Source organism: Dipteris shenzhenensis, chromosome 24, assembly GCF_047967505.1.
Source record: "Dipteris shenzhenensis isolate YYH24624 ecotype China chromosome 24, Dip_SZ_1.0, whole genome shotgun sequence".
NCBI classification, from domain to species: domain Eukaryota; kingdom Viridiplantae; phylum Streptophyta; class Polypodiopsida; order Gleicheniales; family Dipteridaceae; genus Dipteris; species Dipteris shenzhenensis.
In genome coordinates, this window is record NC_141619.1 from 42,006,327 (window position 1) to 42,024,793 (window position 18,467).

The 18,467-nt window shown below is 43.1% G+C and overlaps 1 pseudogene; it reads left to right on the plus strand.

Annotated features, from left to right (window-relative positions):
- Positions 1-2,149: 2,149 nt before the first annotated feature.
- LOC147886612 (boletus edulis lectin pseudogene) lies at positions 2,150-2,643 on the plus strand (annotated as a pseudogene).
- The last annotated feature ends 15,824 nt before the right edge of the window (positions 2,644-18,467 follow it).

Below are 18,467 nucleotides of genomic sequence, written 5' to 3' on the forward strand. Positions count from 1 at the left end.
AAGAACTTCTCTACTTGCTCTGATTCAGCATCTTATACTGACCTTTCAACTAGTTCCAAGCCTCACTGGCTTTGGAGATATGCTAAATAAATGTCAACATAGACTTACTTCTACTAGTAACAATAATTTATATTGCATCTACGTTTCTATGTGTCCTGGTACATTGAAGAGTTACACCAAGAGTGATCATGTTGTTGGGTTGGCTTGGGTTCAGTGTTGTGACTAGTTTTGGATCCAATCCTAGAACAATATTAGAGAGCTCGTATGCATCCAAAATGGCACTGGCCTTGCACATTCAAAGTTTGTAATTGGTCCCATCAAGCTTGCCTTTGGTGAAGGTAGGTCGATGACCTTGCATGATTTACACTTGGGTCATTGGGGATCTTGGGGCTACTTGACTGTCCATACTCATCAATCCAAATGTCTTCAATTGTTATAGAAATATCATTGAACTAGCACCAAATGTCTTGGGGTTACTTGACTATCGATAGTCATTACTCCAAATGTCTTGAATTGCTACAAAAGCTCATTAAACTTGCACCAAACATTGCTACTTAGAGCACCTGAGCTCTAATACCATGAAAGATAATGGTACACTGTGGAAGGTAATAACAAAATGTAAGTACACAAAATAATAAAGAGAAAAACAAATTTTGAGATACGAAAATTATTGATACAATTGATGGTTATTGAGCTATCCACCTGTGCGCTCTTAAGAGATAGCTTAGATGATGGTCTGGATAGATGCTAGACAGAGGATTGCGAGCACTGATGGTTGTAGATAACTTAAGACAACGTGAGTGGCTAGTATCTAATGTGCCATGTAAATCAATTAGACTGACAACAAATGTAGATCAATCAAAATGACCATAGATGTTTTAGAAGTCATATAGTTGATGAGCTGACTATAAGCTCACTGTAAGTCATATGGAGATCATACAAGCGAGCCGACTGTAGATGATATAGAGGTTGACCATTGAGAATAAGACCTTTGAAGAACCCTTAGGCCCTCAACTATGGGGTTTATTGATCTCTTGGGGGCTAACGGCCCCCAAGTCAGGAGTCCTCAAGGCTGGTATCAAGCTCTATCCCACTCGACTAGATGTCAAGTCTAAATAGGCAATCTTATAACCATTAGGTCTACAAACTAAGACCCCTTCAGTGTCAATCAGGGAGGGATTGGGGACCCTCCGTATATTCGGTGCCCATCATGGATTCTCCTCATGTGGAGGCCTTACAAAATTGGGTACTTAGAATAATGGTAGGTGACTTTGATGAGCGGTGGACAGTTGAGATCACTCGAACATGGCCCCTCTTATAGCATGGCAAATCTATCTACTCTAAGTAATCCCTCTCCATGCATTTGTTAATTGGGGGTCCTCAAAATCCATAGGTGCATTAAGACATTAACAAGTTCCACCGAAAATGGTGTGGAGGAAGACTTGAGAGGAGAGAGAGAGAGAGAGAGAGAGAGAGGTTGTGAGAGAGCTGGGAATTGAGAGAGAGAGAGAGAGAGAGAGAGGTTGTGAGAGAGCTGGGAATTGAGGAGCGATGAGAAGTGGAGAAGGAGAGAGGTGGGTGGAGGGGTGGAAGGCTGAGCGAGGCGTACCCGCAAGGTGAGGAGTGGCGATGGAGGTGATGAATGCATGTGAAAGGGAGGAGGAAAGCTGACAATGGAAGGACAAAGTTGGGGAATGGGAGGTGGGGGGGGATGAAGTCTGCAGATGTGTGAAGGGCGGGCGATGAGGGAGGGAAGGGGGATGATGAAGTAAGAGGCGCCATAGCCATAGCCAAAGCCAAAGCAAGCTAAGCGAGCAAGCTTCCACAACAGTGTCTTTGTTGTGCAGCACAGTATAAGAAGCAACTGTGTCCGGGAGGGTGAGGGAGATCAGGTTGAAAATATTTTGGGAGCAGCTTCTTCTCCACCTCCACCACCACCGCAAATCCAGTGCGATCGATCGATCGATCCATCAATCGTGCATATGGTGGTCCCTCTCTGCGCTTGGCGCTCCAGCACCACTTCCGGTGTTGTTCTTCTTTGCTTGAAGCATGAGCCTCCATAGACTGGCACGGGCTCGTGACCATACCGCTGATCAGGGTATATAAGCATCGTTTAGTGACACCATCGCTCACCACAATCTTTCACAGTTGCAGTTGGGCGATCCACTTTCCACACACTAGCTAGCTCGCTCCGTTTGAGTTCAGTCTATCAGCATGAGTTACACCACCCGCGTGAGAGTCATCCAGACCGAGCCCTCTGCTTGGTACAGCATCGTGGAGAAAACCGTCTGGCACTTCGCCCACGGCGGCACCTGGAGTGAGGTGGAAGGCGAACAGACCCTGACCATGGGTGGCAGTGGCACCTCCGGCACGCTGCGCTTCAAGAACCCTCAGGGTGACTACTTCTTGGTGGCTCTGGGCGTTCACAACTACAAGAGGTGGTGCGACATTGTGGTGGACGTGAACTCTTCAAACACCGGCACAGAGATTCACCCGAGCTACTATAGCGACGGACCAAGAGGCCAGATGCTGTGGAAGCAGCTGGCGAGTCTGGAAAAGACCAGCGACAAGGGAGTCCACGTCAAGGTTGAGTACTACAAGGAGGAGGGCAACACCTATTGGGCCACCATTACCATTTCCTGAGCATTGCCGTTGCCTGCTGGGAGACGGATGACAGTGTCATGTAAAACGGTAGTGTCAAAGTAACTAACTAAATAAACACACTCCTACGGTTGTGGCTGGCACTTCCCCTTTAAGTTGTAATCCGTTCTTATGTCGTATAGCAATGGAATATGTTTTATGGCCATAATTGGCCTTTTTTTTTCTGTGCCCAACAGCACTGCCCCGGTGAACTTTTGTTGCTTTTAAGTCAAATTGTATGTTAAAACAATTACATTGTTGCTCTTAGCTTATGCACCTTTGCATGAGATAAGATTACTCAATTATGAGCTTTCAACATAAAGTCAATCGATATGTGCTTTGGATGAAACAACTTTCAAACGCCTCAAAAAGCTCCTCAAACACTCTTGCCTCAATGATGTCGCCGACCTTGCTTGACTTCTCCATTTCTTCGATGTTAGATTTCTCTTAGAATTAATCCATTGTGAGGAATAGGCTTGAAGCTACACTATAATGTTCAAGTTATACCACATAATGTTAAGATAGCCATACTACAAAGTAGGCAGAGAACGACCAAGAGAGATCTGGCAAAAGTTGAAGAAGTATAGGAGGGCTGAATTGTGGGAAAGGATGCTGGGAAAGAGAACGACGTAGAGAAGTGGTAGAATTGAAGAATAGAGCAGGGCCTGAATTGTGGGAGAGGATGCTGGGAAAGTATCGTGATCTTGGGGGAATGGAGTAACGAAAATCTGGCCGAGAGGCAGGCAAGATGAGATCCTTACCTCCTTCAATGCTTGGTGCACTTCGCTCATCTTAGGATGAGTTGGCCTATCAATCGTGCAAGCCCAAATCGCCCAAAACAGGTTCAAACTCGACATGTAGCAGAACATTGGCTGCCTTCACATCTCTGTGCAATACGAATTCTCCCAATCCTTCATTCAAATACTCCAAAGCAGCTACCCCAAGCAGGTTGTTCAATCTAGTCTCACTTGTCAGAGTTTCTTCTGAATTTCTGTGGAAGAGATGCTTGTCTAGGCTACCACCATTGGCCAAGTAATCATATACCGGTCAGCAGCGCTCTCTCTTTCTCGTGGCACCATCCTCGTAACTGTAGAAGGTTGTGATGTCAAATGCTGCTGATGATTCTTATCTCGGAAGGCAATGCTACTTTCTTTCCCAAACCCTCGTTCAGTGTCTTTATGGCCACCGTGGATTTATTAGGGTCACGCATAATACCTTTGTTCATCCATTAGGTTCTTATGGCTGAAGGCTTGGGTAGCTTGGTTGAGCTCACAATAGCTGTAGTGACAAATCCATGTTATGGTCATCTCTTTCATGACTAGATGGTACCGTCTTGTAGTACCAAAGCACTGAGGCCATCGCAATGCAAGTACCCACTGAGAAAAACAAACCCAGGCCCAAGCCCACCAGAGTGAGGCCATTGTTTCCTTTTTGAAGGTGTCTCATAAGTTGTTGGCCTTGGAGCCATATTTAATGGAAATGAAGCTTTAGATGGTGCTGGAGCCGGACTAAAAAAATTCCAAGAGTAGAGAGCATACCCTTCATACGATGCACTTGTTGAGGCTGAAAATCCAACATACATATATCTCTAAAAGATGCTTGACAGATCGTAAGAGGTGACTAAAATTGCATGCACGGGACACTCCTTCGAGCTGCTGTTTGTCATCCAAACTTGGATCAACTCGCAGGGAGCATCGTAATCAATCCAAATGGTGAACATACAATTGCTGCAACCAGAGAAACAAGAAGGTGAGAATTAGGCATGCATGGGTGCCAAGTAACTGCAAGAGGTCAATCTAAACCTGTTCCATGGATGCCACTACGTGCAGATGACTCCAGTCACAACCAATCCTATGAGTGCCACTTGTCAACACACCCGAATTCAAAGGAGCAACCTAATATGAGGCTCTGCAATGATTCCAAGATTATTCTTGCTGAAGACGGTCGGTGGTTCCATTACAAACGTGTCATCCTCAAATGCCCCTGCTAATTGCTCAAACACCTAAGCACTGCTTTAGAATCATTGCACGGAAATTGTATCCCTGACTTGCTAGGAGTTGGTATTGTCGACAAGAATAACTCTCTTGTAGAAGAGCTTGCATCATTGTTGTCACTGGGAAATGCAGCTTCACCCAGGACGTGCTCCATATCCTCAAGGACTCCATATTTGACAGGTTATTGGGTCCCCTTGCATGTGTAGCAGATGTCTTAGAGCACGCTAGGTCTGTGATGAATATGGTTGATCAGCTGCGACCGACACACCAAGAAAATATTATGGAAGGGGCTCCGTTCATCAAGGTTAATGAAAGAAGCCAAAAGATTACGTGATGAACGGTTTCTCAAGGACTTCGACTAGGAATCTGGTAACATAGAGGAGCTCGTCACACTGCTTCTTGTACTTGTTCTCCATTGTTCGCAAATATGAGACAATGTCGCTCCTCGTGAACTAGGAGGATTGCCAAGTTTGGATTTGCCACTCGCTCCTTGGCTGCTCTCTATAAATACACAATCCTCTCTGTAAACCGCAAATGCAAAATGTTTGATGGATAAAGTTAACACTATTTCGAGTCAATCTCGTATTTCAAAATTCTCAAATTTGTTTGGAAGTTGCAGAGTTACATGTGCATGTGTGATATGGTAGGGCAGAGGAGGGGTGGGGCAAAGAGCTAGCATTAGCAAACAGGCGACAAAAATGACAAACGCTAATTTAAAAGGGCCTATAAATAAAAACCCTAAAGTGCTTTAAAAAGACTATATGAAGCATTTCAAAACCCTAAAATCCCACTTTTCTATGGCATGAGTTCAACCAATTGCTAAACCAAATAGACGCTATTTAGGTGCTACTAGCTGTCCTCCTCACAACTCCATGGCCCTTGAACACACTATGAGACCTGATGACCAACAGTTCAATGATTAGCAGAGATCTCAGGGTCTTTCTCATTAGCAAGAGTCAGAGCAACACGACTCCCCACCGTCTAACTCTCATAGGGGATGCCATCAAGACCTAGGATCTCAACTTGATTAGGGATCCCAACACGATCATGGGTCCTCTTGGACCTTCATACAACTAACCGTGGGAGTAGAGAGGTCTCCCAAGAGGTTCAAAATAGTCCCAACAATCATGATCGGCTCTACAAAACCCTCTTAGGCCCCTCCCTCCTCCATGAGGTCCTAGCATGTAGCATCTGGACCTAAGAGGGAAGTAAGAAGGGCAAAGTGAGGAGATGGAGAAATTTAACGGGCCATAATAGGAGGAAGCATTTGGTGAGCTTGCAAATATTATGAACATTGGCCCCAATCCTCCAACCAAGTAGACTACATGAAAGAGAATCATCAACCCTCTGTGCCTAGAAATTTTCACATATGAGGAGCCTCTGATATGAGCTAAGCAAGAGTCTCAGCCTAACTCAGAGCCTCAACCAAAGAGAAAGAAACTAAGGACAAAGAAGGCCCCAAGATGCAAGAGGCCAGCTCCACTGACCCACTAGACACAGGAAGAGGAGTGTGAAGAGGAGGTTGCAAGGATGGAGAGGTGGAAGAAGTTCAAAGCGGACAAGGGCCATGGAGCCATGTCCAGAGGCTGGTGCAAGGTACTCTAAAGATTAATAGGTGCAAGAAGTCAGGAGTGAAGGTACTTCAAGAGATCCAGAAGTTCTAGGCTATTGTCGACAATCTTATTCCCCATGTTCCCTTCCAACATGTTGTACATAAAATAGCACGGCAATTCAAGGATGATGTGCATGTTACTTCATGTGCTATTGGAGCAATTCAGGAGGTGACGAAGTGGATGGTGATAGGTCTTTTTAAAGATGCAAACTTATGCAAGATCCATGCAAAAAGAGTAATAGTGATGGACAAGGACCTTGCACTCGCCAAGAGCATATTCTTCAATACCTCCCTTAGGCCATATATGTTTTTTCTTGGGTTTCCCTTAGTGTCATCTAAATCATATTGTAAATATCTACCCTTTGAGGCCAATTAATGAAAGATATTTTTATGTTCTATTACTGTACCCATTTTATTCTACATGTTATGTGATGCTTTCCATCACTTTATGCAAGTTCAATGTGAATTTGAGTGGTCAAATGAAGTTTTTTTGACATGGCATAGTAGGCAAAAGTGCTTAACATCATGCAAGAAGCCCAGAAATGTAGAAACCCACCATGGTGCATATGGGCATGTTTGACAAGGTGAGATTCTTGCTAGATTGCTAAAAACTGACCATTATAGTGCAAAAAGTTATCTGATAGCATGCTTTTGAATAGAATAATGAATAAAAACATTAATACCAACAAGTAAAGTTACATAATACAATGACAACATAAGAGAAATTTGGTAAAAGAATGAAAAATGGGACATTGTAGAACAAGCATATCTGTATTCATTTAAAATAAAATTTCTATACAATAAGGCATCACACCCTATCTTTGTTCTCTGCTACATCTAAAACATTGAGAATATCAGGCTTTGATTTCCAACTAAACTCGTAGCTCTAAGCTTGGTCAATAGAGCATCAAGGCTATTGTTAGTGTTTGCTAGCCAGGGACATGGCTATTGCCATCAATGCCATACCTTGAAAATTGGTTCCAAAAGCATTGAGGGAAGCCATGCAGTTCACCAAAATGACCTTGTCAGATTTTTGATTGATGTCATCATAACCAATCACCCATGACAAGTCTTTGCACTCCAGAAAGTCCTTAGTTTCAAAAACTTTTTGTGGATAAGCACGAAGTGCCTTTTTGCTTGGCTAAGGTAATATGCCAGTGAATGATCTCGACCGAAGCTATTGTAAACAAGGCATTGCTGAGATGAGAATAAGTTGTGCCAATAAATCAAAATTATACCAAGAGAAGAAATTCAAAGCTCATAATTTCTTACCACACTACCGAGTCGTCATGCTCGATCCCTTCCTCTTTGTCAATGAGGAAGGATTTAGGGATCTCCTATGATGGCTTCTTTTGGCACAACAGGTAGGTTGGAGGAGATTAATTTGTTTGCATCTTTGATTGTGGCTAGTGTGAAAGCAAGAAACTCTTTTTTTGAATCATCTACTCTCAAAAACCTAGGTTCTTGCATAGTAGTGTCCATCTTGTACCCACAAAACACACCAAGGGTTCATCCTCCCGAAGACCAAACATAACCTCGATGTCATGGAGAAAGAGGTACTATTCTCCATCGACAAGAAGGGGAGCAAGAAACCATATCTCTGTTGTAGGGTCAACAGAGATGGTGCTTGAGATAGATGGAATTTTAGAAGTGGAAGGAGGTTGAGGATGCCTTTGAAGCGCTTTCAGGGCTAGTGCAACTTCCTTCTCCTCAGCTTCTTTTTCAATGGGCTCTTCATTGTAGATGTTGGGATCATCTACATAAACAAGAGGATCGGTAGGGGCAGGGGTAGGGTCAGGGCTTTGAGGTCGAGGCCTCCTCTTTCATTTTTCCTTCTTGGAGAACAAAAATAAAGGATATTTCCTAGGATAGGAATCTATTTCATGTGTTTTCAATGACTCCAAATTGTAGGAGGTCATCGGTATCCACCTCCTTAAACTCTTGAGGTGTAAGCTAGGTTTGAAAGTGATCTAAATGCTTCACAAACTTGGGTTCTTTATTGAATAGGTACTTTAAGTAATCAATTGGGACCCATCTTTTTGTAGATTCATTAAGTGGATATGCAAAACTCATGATGTGGTCTTGCATATACTTGATGAGGTCTTCAAAATGAGTCTTGAGCTCCAAAGTAGGTGCCTAGGACATCTATGCTCTTATCAAAGACTAAAAATTACTCCTCCTCCCTATCAACTGAGTATGGGAGATGAAATTGTGGAAGGAAGATGAACAGAATCCATGATAGTTTGGTAGCTAGGAGAACTATGGCTATGATAGTGAAACTTTGAAACTAAAGTAACTTTATAACCTATATTTACCCAAATGTTCTAAATATAAATAATAAAATAAATTCTACTTTTTGGATTAAAAATTGACATTAAACCAAACCATTTAAAACATCCAAATAAATTTCATTACTATAAATTTGAAAATGTCAAAATCCATAGTTGTTCTACCCCACATTGTTTACCATCTTCAATATTGCAGGATTGATAACAGTGGCACTATGCATGCACTTCTTTGCACACTTGCCTACATTTTCACCATTTAAGGTAAAATGGAAGGACTTAAACATGCCATCCTATTGTTAGCGTCAAGGGGGAGCCAATTGGCACCAGCTCTTTTTCCAATGCTTATATTGGAAATCTAAATATAACCATTGGTGGGAGATGTGGTACTTGACAACAACATTGTCCTTACATGCATGGCATTGAAACAGATCACCTTTTGTTCAGCTGATCTGCTTCCCAAATTCACCCCAAGAAATTCCTCCATGGAATTCTCATGTAGGCGCTTGCATGACTACATGGTTTTTGTTCTGTGCATCCAGATATTCTGAAAACTAGAAATAAAAATGTGCAAAAGCATAAACTAAGACAACCTTACCCATTTAGAGCCAAATAAAAATCTTTTCTTCCCAATCTTGAACTTCATGATGCGGCCCTTCCACTCATGCAAAAGATCACCTCTCTTTCTCTTGCAAATCTTATGTGGACCATCCTCACATGACTATCCAATCATTCAAGCTATAGGTGCAAGGCACCTATTCACCCAATGCATTTTTGCTCCTTTGAGACATAGAGAATGATATATATGCCTTCTTGCCATGCTTTTGGAGAGGTCACAATAGCAAGAATGGACCTGAAAGTGTAGCTTGGAGGGAGAGAACAACTCCAATAGAGGGAGAGAGAGGGAGAGGGGGAGAGAGGGGGCGACAGGTATAGAGGGTGTAACTGAAGATGGAGGGGGTTGCAGAGTAGCTCCAAGAGGTGATGTAGCTAGGAATGAGGGAGAAAGATCAGAGGGAAATGAGCAGCACCTACTACAAGAGGTGTTGTAGCTAGGAACGGAGGGAGAACAAGCAAAGGGGGACGAGTAGCTATTGCAAGAGTTGTTGTAGCTAAGAATGGAGAGAGAAAGAGTTGGACTAGAGTAGACGGGGATGAGAAGCAAGAGGTGTTGCAGCTAAGAATGGAGGGAGAAAGAGTAGAGGGGGATGAGCAGCTACTACAGGAGGTGTTGTAGCAAGGAATGGAGAGAGAAAGAGTTGGACCAAAGTAAAGGGGGATCAGCAGATGCTGTAGGAGGTGCTGGAGAGGGAGACAGACAATGGACCAAAGAAGGAGGGGGCAGAACAACCACCAAATGAGTTCCCACATTTGAAAAATGGAGGGAGAATGGAGCTAGACAATAGAAGAGTAGGGGGAATGCTTGCAACAGGCTCAGGCTAAGACGGGGGGGAAATTCGCCCAAATGGGCCCACAACCTCTTGAATGCGTTTAGGGATTGTCTGGGTGCGAGGTGCACATGGGAGGAGGGTCAAGAATGAGTTGATGGGGGGATGGTTTGAGTGGTCCCCAGTGTAATAGGAGTAGCCAATAGGGGCTGTTTGCAGGTCTGCCCACCCTCGATCTCAACATGACATTGCCCCACAAGAAGGAGCACTCCCATTGGTACATCTCAAATCTCTTAATAACCCCTTGAAATTAGGAAACAGTAACTGGGGGCCCTTTGGACACCCCAATACTCCCCTAATGTCTGCATGTTGCCACCCCTTGACCCAATCCACCTGTGGGCTTGAGCTGTGAGTGTCATCTCACAAATTCCTCGAGCCAAGGCCCACATTAATTGATTTTCTTGAGCAATTTTTAGCGTAATGTCCAACCTCCTTACAAATAAAACATGCATATGGGAAGGGACCAAATCAAACTCTCTAAGCCATTGGGGAACTTTCAAAGAAGTGGATGGCCACATACTCTGGCATCTCTTGACTTCTATCCTATAGAATCCACAGTCTTCTCCCCTCAAGTTGACGTGAGGAGGGAGAGAATGGGGACCACTATCACCTTAATAAGGGAGGCCATCAGGACCTAGGATCTCAGCCTTATTAGGGATCCCAACACGATCATGGGTCCTCTTGGACCTTCATACAACTAACCGTGGGAGTAGAGAGGTCTCTCAAGAGGTTCAAAATAGTCCCAACAATCGTGATCAGCTACAAAACCCTCTCAGGCCCCTCCCTCCTCCATGAGGTCCTAGCAGGTAACATCTAGACCAAAAAGGGAAGAAAGAAGGGAGAAGCGAGGAGATGGAGAACCTAAATGAGCCAAAATAGGTGAGCTTGCAAATATTATGAACATTGGCCCCAATCCTCCAACCAAGTAGACTACATGAAAGAGAATCATCAACTCTTTGTGCCTAGAAATTTTCACATATGAGGAGCCTCTAATATGACCTAAGCAAGAGTCTCAGCCTGACTCAGAGCCTTAGCCAAAGAGAAAGAAACTGAGGACAAAGAAGACCCTAAGATGCAAGAGGCCAGCTCCACTGACCCACTAGACATAGGAAGAGGAGTGTGAAGAGGAGGTTGCAAGGATGGAGAGGTGGAAGAATTTCAAAGCGGACAAGGGCCATGGAGCCATGTCCAGAGGCTGGTGCAAGGTACTCCAAAGATAAATAGGTGCAAGAAGTCAGGAGTGAAGGCACTTCAAGAGATCCACAAGTTCTAGTCTACTATCGACAATCTTATTCCCTATGTTCCCTTCCAACATGTTGCACGTGAAATAGCACGGCAATTCAAGGATGATGTACATTTTACTTCAGGTGCTATTGGAACAATTCAGGAGATGAAGAAGTAGATGGTGGTAGGTCTTTTTAAAGATGCAAACTTATGCAAGATCCATGCAAAAAGAGTAATAGTGATGGACAAGGACCTTGCACTCGCCAAGGCATCACAGCCTGTCTTTGTTCTCTGCTACATCTAAAACATTGAGAATATCAGGCTTTGATTTCCAAATAAACTCCTAGCTCTAAGATTGGTCAATATAGCATCAAGGCTCTTGTTAGTGTTTGCTAGCCCGAGACATGGCTATTGCCGTCAATGCCATAACTTGAAAATTGGTTCCAAAAGCACCGAGGGAAGCCATGCAGTTCACCAAAATGACCTTGTCATATTTCTGATTGAGCATGAACAATCACCCATGACAAGGCCTTGCAATTTAGGAGGGCCTTAGTGCCTTGTGGCAGAAACTTTTTGTGGATAACCACTAAGTGCCCTTTTGCTTGGCTGAGGTAATATGCCAATGAGTGATCTCGACCGAAGCTACTGTAAATAAGGCATTGTTGAGATGAGAATGGGTTGACCTCAAATGTCTCCTACAACAATCTAACATTATGTTACAATGCCGATAAATCAAAATTATACCAAGAGAAGAAATTAAAAGCTCATAATTTCTTACAAGTACTGAGTTGTCATGCTGGATCCCTTCCTCTATCAATGAGGAAGGATCCAGGGGTCTCCTACAGTCTGAAGTAAGATATGGTGTCTTCTTTTAGCACATCAGGTAGGTTGGAGTAGATCAATTTTTTGGCATCTTTGATTGTGGTCAGTGTGAAAGAAAGAAACTCTTTTTTTGAATCATCTACTCCCAAAGACCCAGGTTCTTGCATAGTAGTGTCCACCTTGTACCCACACATGACACCAAGGGCTTCGTCCTCCTGAAGACCGAACATAACCTTGATGTCATGGAGAAAGAGGTACTATTCTACATCGACAAGAAGCAGAGCAAGACATTAGGAGAGCATTGGGGTCTCAAAAGGGCCTCATAAGGAATGGATTAGTCCTAATGCAAGGGCCAAGGTAGGTCCCAAAAAGTCCTAAGTTCCCCTCCTTACCTAGGTGGGTTAAGCCCAAAAGTGACCCCATCTCTTACACAACTCTTACTCCTAGGTGGGAACCAAAAAATTCAAAAATTGAATTTTGAATTCCCTCCCTCCTCTCTCCTCCCTCCCTCCCTCCCCCTCCTCATTCCCCCTCCTCACTCCCTCCTCCCTCTCCCTCCTCCCTCCCTCCCTCCCTCCCTCCTCCCCCTTCCCTCTCCTCCCCTCCCCCTCCCCCTCCTCACTCCCTCCTCCCCCTTCCTCCTCCTCCCCCTCCCTCCCTCCCTCCTCCACGCCTGCTTCTCCTACCCTCCCCCTCCCTCCCTCCTCCATGCTTGCTCCTCCTCCCCTCCCCCTCCTCCCTCCTCCACTACTGCTCCTCCTTCCCCCTCCCTCCTGCTTCTCCCTCCTCCCTCCCTCCTCCTCCATGCCTACTCCTCACCCTCCACACCTGCTGGTCTGCCCCCCTTTCCTCCTCTTCAACTACTGGTCCTTCCTCCCCCATCCCTCCTCCTCCTCATCCTCCCTCTTCCTCTGTGCTACTCCTTTAAGCCTAGATCTCCACACCTTCTCCTTCTCTACACTCCTTTAGTCATGCCACCATTCGAGGACGTCTCCAAAAAGTACTAGGTTCACTTAGACTTGGAGGCTGAATATGCAAGCACGCGTAGTCTAGGATTGAGGGGATCTTCCAAAATCCACAGTCTTCGTTCGCAAGAAAAGAAGCATCTCGACCTTTGGGTAGAATGATCCTTGTATCCTTTAGATCCTGCCAACCAAAAGAGCCCTCCTTTCCATACAATGCATGAGCTAGTTTGGTTTGTTGGAAATGGACATGCGGGGTTGCTTGGTTATTGCAATCAGTTAAACAATGCTCAATCAATGGCTATGCAAGCAAGTGAGATACGTAGAGCCCAAGCAAAGATGCTAGCACATTTAGGAAATAGCACCATTGTTTCAATGCATAACGCTATGCAGGATCTTCAAAGGAAGAACCAGGATCTTCATGATAAATCCAAAGCATTGGACTTGGAGCGACATAAATTAGAAGAGTCACTCTGTAAGCTAGTTGAGTCCAAAAAATTCTTGGAAAGATCTATATACAATCAAGTTCGATGAGCCATAGAAAAGGAATGAGAGAAGGCAAAAGAACGAGTGCAAAAGATGAAAGAAACACCTTTGGGACTAAAGGAGAGAAAAAGAAGGTACTTACATAACATGGATGCATTGGCACCCACTAGTGGTGCTAGAAAGAGGAGAGTCTGGGCTACAAGGTTGGTTATCAAATGTTCCAATGAGATTACACTCTTTTGTGCTACACTGTTTGTGACTAAGTTTTTATTGTGTTCTTCTTTAAGAACTTCATGAAAGATGTGATGGGAAGAACGGACGGGGATGATATTGACTGTTCATATGCTCTAGCTAGTTTATTGAAGTTAAGCGATGTCATTGGGATACTAAGGGACCCAAGACACAAGCGCATACATGTGCAAGTTGCTGAAGAGGTGATGAAGGACTTCAAGGATATTGTGGATGCAAAGGAGATGCTTGTAGCTTATGATACTGCCGGTGTAAGTCGTGAAGCTTATACATCTATTTTTAAAATTTTCAAGCTTGCTATTTTGGGAAAGTATAAGAAGTCTACAGTGCCCCTACCCACACCTTGGTCTATGAGACGTGCATGGCGAGAAACAAACCAATGTGCAAGAGAAATGCTTGGAGGGCACCATTGCATAAGGGGCACAATGACTTGGAAGAATAAAAAGAAATCTGGCTTGCAAATCTTTGAGATGAATGCTTTCAACAATGTCTACTTAGATCTTGAGAAACTGTAACAAGCAATGGTCAAATTCTATGGCATGAGAGAAGATGGTAAGAGGAAATCCATTATAGCATTGCACTTTACTTAGTTAATTTCCTATATCATGTTTATCCTAACAATTTTTCTCTTTTGTTGTACAGATTGCAATGGAAAGCTCATATTTATCATCAAAATGGATGAAGCTCAACTAGTAAAAGAACACAAGTTAGAGAGAGTCAGCATCTGCATTATGAATAAAGCCTTAGCCTTTGTTCAAGGGGATAAAGAAGTAGAGCAAGATTTCTCAGTGCAATCAGAGAAAGATATATGGTGGCTTGCAGCATTTGAGACTCCAAAAGAGTACCATGAGACATTGAAGTGGGTTCTAGATAGAACAGGAATCCCATCAATGACCCGAAGACAAGAGGAAGGGCAAACATTGACACTGGATGGCCATGGAACCTTTCAAGTTGAATGGCATCTTGCTAGTGATTTGAAAACCCTCAAGTGCTTGCATGGTCGTGACATAGGGGCAAATGCAATGAATACTTGCCTTTATTGCATGTGTTCGCAACGTAAGCAAAAAGCTGGCTTACAATGGGAGAATGGCATTCTATCTTGCAGCCAAATGCAAGCTCCCAATCGTGACAAGAAGGATCCAAAGTGAGATTCCATCTTGCCCATCCCACTTGAGAGAGTACACATATGTGCTTTACAAGAAGAACGGTACATACTTGATAAGTTGTATTTGCATCTTGTTTATGCTTGGAATTTAATTCCACAAGAAGTATCTACACGGTGCATTATAGAAGATGGGAAGTTACTGTCATAGATGGGATTCCATGGAGGACATGTCAAACTTAAGGATGATAAGAAAATGTCTGAGGCAACACAAAATCTTCATGCAAAAGTGTCCATGGGTGGAGGGAAGGCAAGGAGATTCTATCGAACCACAATCTCGACAAAGACAAACATACATTGTCTCAAAGTAGTTTGGGTTAGGAATAATAGAAAGCATTATGTGAATGCATGACCAATAAGGCTTCTCATCCTCAAGTAGCAACTTTGAGAGCTAAAGTATGGACAAAGGTGTAAAGAGAGTGGGAGAGAAGTAAGAAGTCTCACTTCTAGCTTTCTCACATACACAATGGGGGAATATACACAAAGGTGGAGGCTGAAAATAGTTTTCCTCTTCTTAGTTGTGAAAGCCAAAAGAACTCTCTCTTAGTACAAAAGAATAGGTGAACCCTACATGTGGGTCTCAAACCAAACTCAGCTAACTAAGGTGGCATACTAACTGAGCCACTAGCTAGAGTACATAAAGAAAGTTGTCATCCAGCTATTATTCATGAGTGGTGTACCAACCGCATCTATAGCTAACAAGTCAGTGACATAAATGCACAACGGTCACCGTGGCATATCACGAGTGGATCTCGATGTCTCAACACTCCCCCTCGAGCTCAATCCCAATTTCTATACACCAAGCAGGTATCTCAACTTGTGCAGCTTCTCTGCACCCAATGCCTTCGTGAATGTGTCAGCTACCTAATCCTCTGAGGTAGCTGACATAAGCTAAATCAATAAAACCTACTAGAACCTTCTCCCGCACATAGTGATAATGCACCTCAATGTGCTTTGTTCTAGCATGATAGACTGGGTTATTTGCCAAGTGTATACTGCTCATGTTGTCACAATAAATGACAACTCGCTCATCTGTAGACTGATGCATATTATAAAGTAGCTTACACAACCAAGCTACCTCACATGCAGCCATTGCTGCACCCCTGTACTCAACCTCTGTGCTCGACAAGGCAACTAGAGGCTATTTCTTGCTACTTCAAGTGATTGCAGCACTCCCAAAAGAGAACACATATCCACTAGTAGATCGTCTATTAGAAATACTACCAGCCCAATTAGCATCAATGTATCCATGCAACTATATCTGAACCCCAGTCTCATAAAATAGTCCACACTGCAATGTGGACTTCACATACCTCAGTATGCATCTAGCTGCATCCAAATGCAGTTTCCTTGGAACCTACATAAACTGACTTACCAACCCAACAACATAGCTCAAATAGTTATATAAATCAAACTTCCTACTATGCGTCTGTACATAGTAGGATCTTTCGGAAGCTCATCTGCATTTGCGCTCAACTTCAAATTTTGCTCCAAAGGAACTGAAATAGGCTTACAGCCTATCATCCCATATTTGGACAGCATGTCCAATCCATACTGCCTCTGCAAGAGCCATATCCCACTTGTGGATCTAATCACCTTAATGCCCAAGAAGTAACACAGCTCTCCCAAATCCTTCATCTCAAATGTTCAGGCTCCTCCCCATACATCTGCAAGTGGCGCATGACAATATGATGTTAATGTCGTACTTCTTGCTTGCAATGAGTGCAATGACAATACAACCTCTCCGTAAGCCACTTTGTGCTCCCGAGCATTGGCGCATCATCTCACGAGCTTCCACTCATCCCTTCCATCTGCACACTTTCAAAATCACAACATGAGTTGTAAGGAAATCTATTAAGATTCAAAAAATAGCCACCCATGAGCTTCTTCTTTCTCTTCTAACAATAATTGCCTTGAACCGTCGCTATATAGCGATGCTTTGCCATGAATCGTCGCTATATAGGGATGCTTTGTCATGTTCCGTCACTATATAGCGATGCTTTGTCTTGTTCCATCGCTATGTAGCGATGCTTTTTGGATATAAACATCATAATAAAGTGACTGACCAATGTCGTTATATAGTGATGCTGGGGGCTTAAATCCGAAATCCTGCGCAATATCGTCTTTCACATCTCTAGTGCCGAAAAAGCAAAAATCTCTCCTCCCACCTTATATTCGATGACCTTGCATTCCTTCTCTCTATTCCCCACTCCTCACCTTACCAGCCCCTCTCCCAACACTTGTACTCCCTCTCCACCCTTCTCCCTCTCTGATTGTGTGAAAGAAAGTTTTTCAAGAAGGTGAGACTCTTTAAGCAATGTAGGTTCATTTTTTGTGAGATTTTGTTTTGTGAGTATTGAAGCATGTTTCTCCCTGTATTGCTAAGTCTATGTGCTAATTTTCATGCTTGATTTTCAGAGGTTAAGGACAAAAAACGAGATTTGGTGAAAGAAAGAAGACTCACCTCTTCTCTTTTTTATATTTCTCTTCCTCCTCTTTCTCCTTGTTTGTAGGCTTACGCTTGTCTCCTCAATCTAAACCCTTTGAGAAGTTGCTTCTCTAAACTCCTCCTTCCTCTAACTAGTTATTTGAAAAATGGTATGTTTCCTCTTTTTTGTAGGGCCAGTCCACGAAACACCAAGGGAGAATTTTTCAGGTAAGAAAGTGCTTCCTCTTTTTTCCTTTTGTTATTTTCGTTATTTGCATTGGCCTGCAGCTAGCGCCTTATGCGCTAGTTGCTGTAGTGATGTATTTTCCTTTTTTCCTCTCTTTCCTCACTTCTTTCGCTCATATGCTCATGCATAAGCATAAGCATAATATTTCTCTCTTTTTCTCTTATGCATATGTTTTTCCTTCTCTTATGGTTATGCTCTTTTCCCCTCTTCTTTTTCCCTTCTTTCAATCTCTTTTCCCCTCTTCCTTCTCTTATTTTTCACTCTCTTTTTTCCTCTCTTTTTCTCCTCTTTTCATAAGCATATGTATTTGCCTATGCTTATGCTTATGCTTATGCATGAGCATATGCTCATATGCTCATGCATAAGTCTTTAGCTTATGCTTTTTCTCTTTTTCTCTTATGCTCATATGCTCATGCATAAGTATAAGCATATGCTTTCTTTCTTTTAATGCTTATGCTCTTTTTCCCTCTTCCCTCTCTTATACTTATGCTCTTTTCCTCATATGCTCATACTCTCATGCATGTCTTTAGCTTATGCTTTTTCTCTTTTTCTCTTATGCTCATATGCTCATACATAAGCATAAGCATATGGTTTCTTTCTTTTTCTCTTATGCTTATGCTTTTTTCCCTCTTCCCTCTCTTATGCTTATGCTCTTTTCCTCTCTTCTTTTTCCCCTCTTCCTTCTCTTCTTTTTCCCTCTTCTTTTTTCCCTCTTTCAATCTCTTTTCCCCTCTTCTTTTTTCCCCTCTTTCAATCTCTTTTCTCCTCTTCCTTCTCTTATGCTTATGCTCTTTTCCCCTCTTCTTTTTCCCCTCTTTCAATCTCTTTTCCCCTCTTTCAATCTCTTTTCCCCTCTTCCTTCTCTTCTTTTCCCTCTTTGAATCTCTTTTTCCCCTCTTTCAATCTCT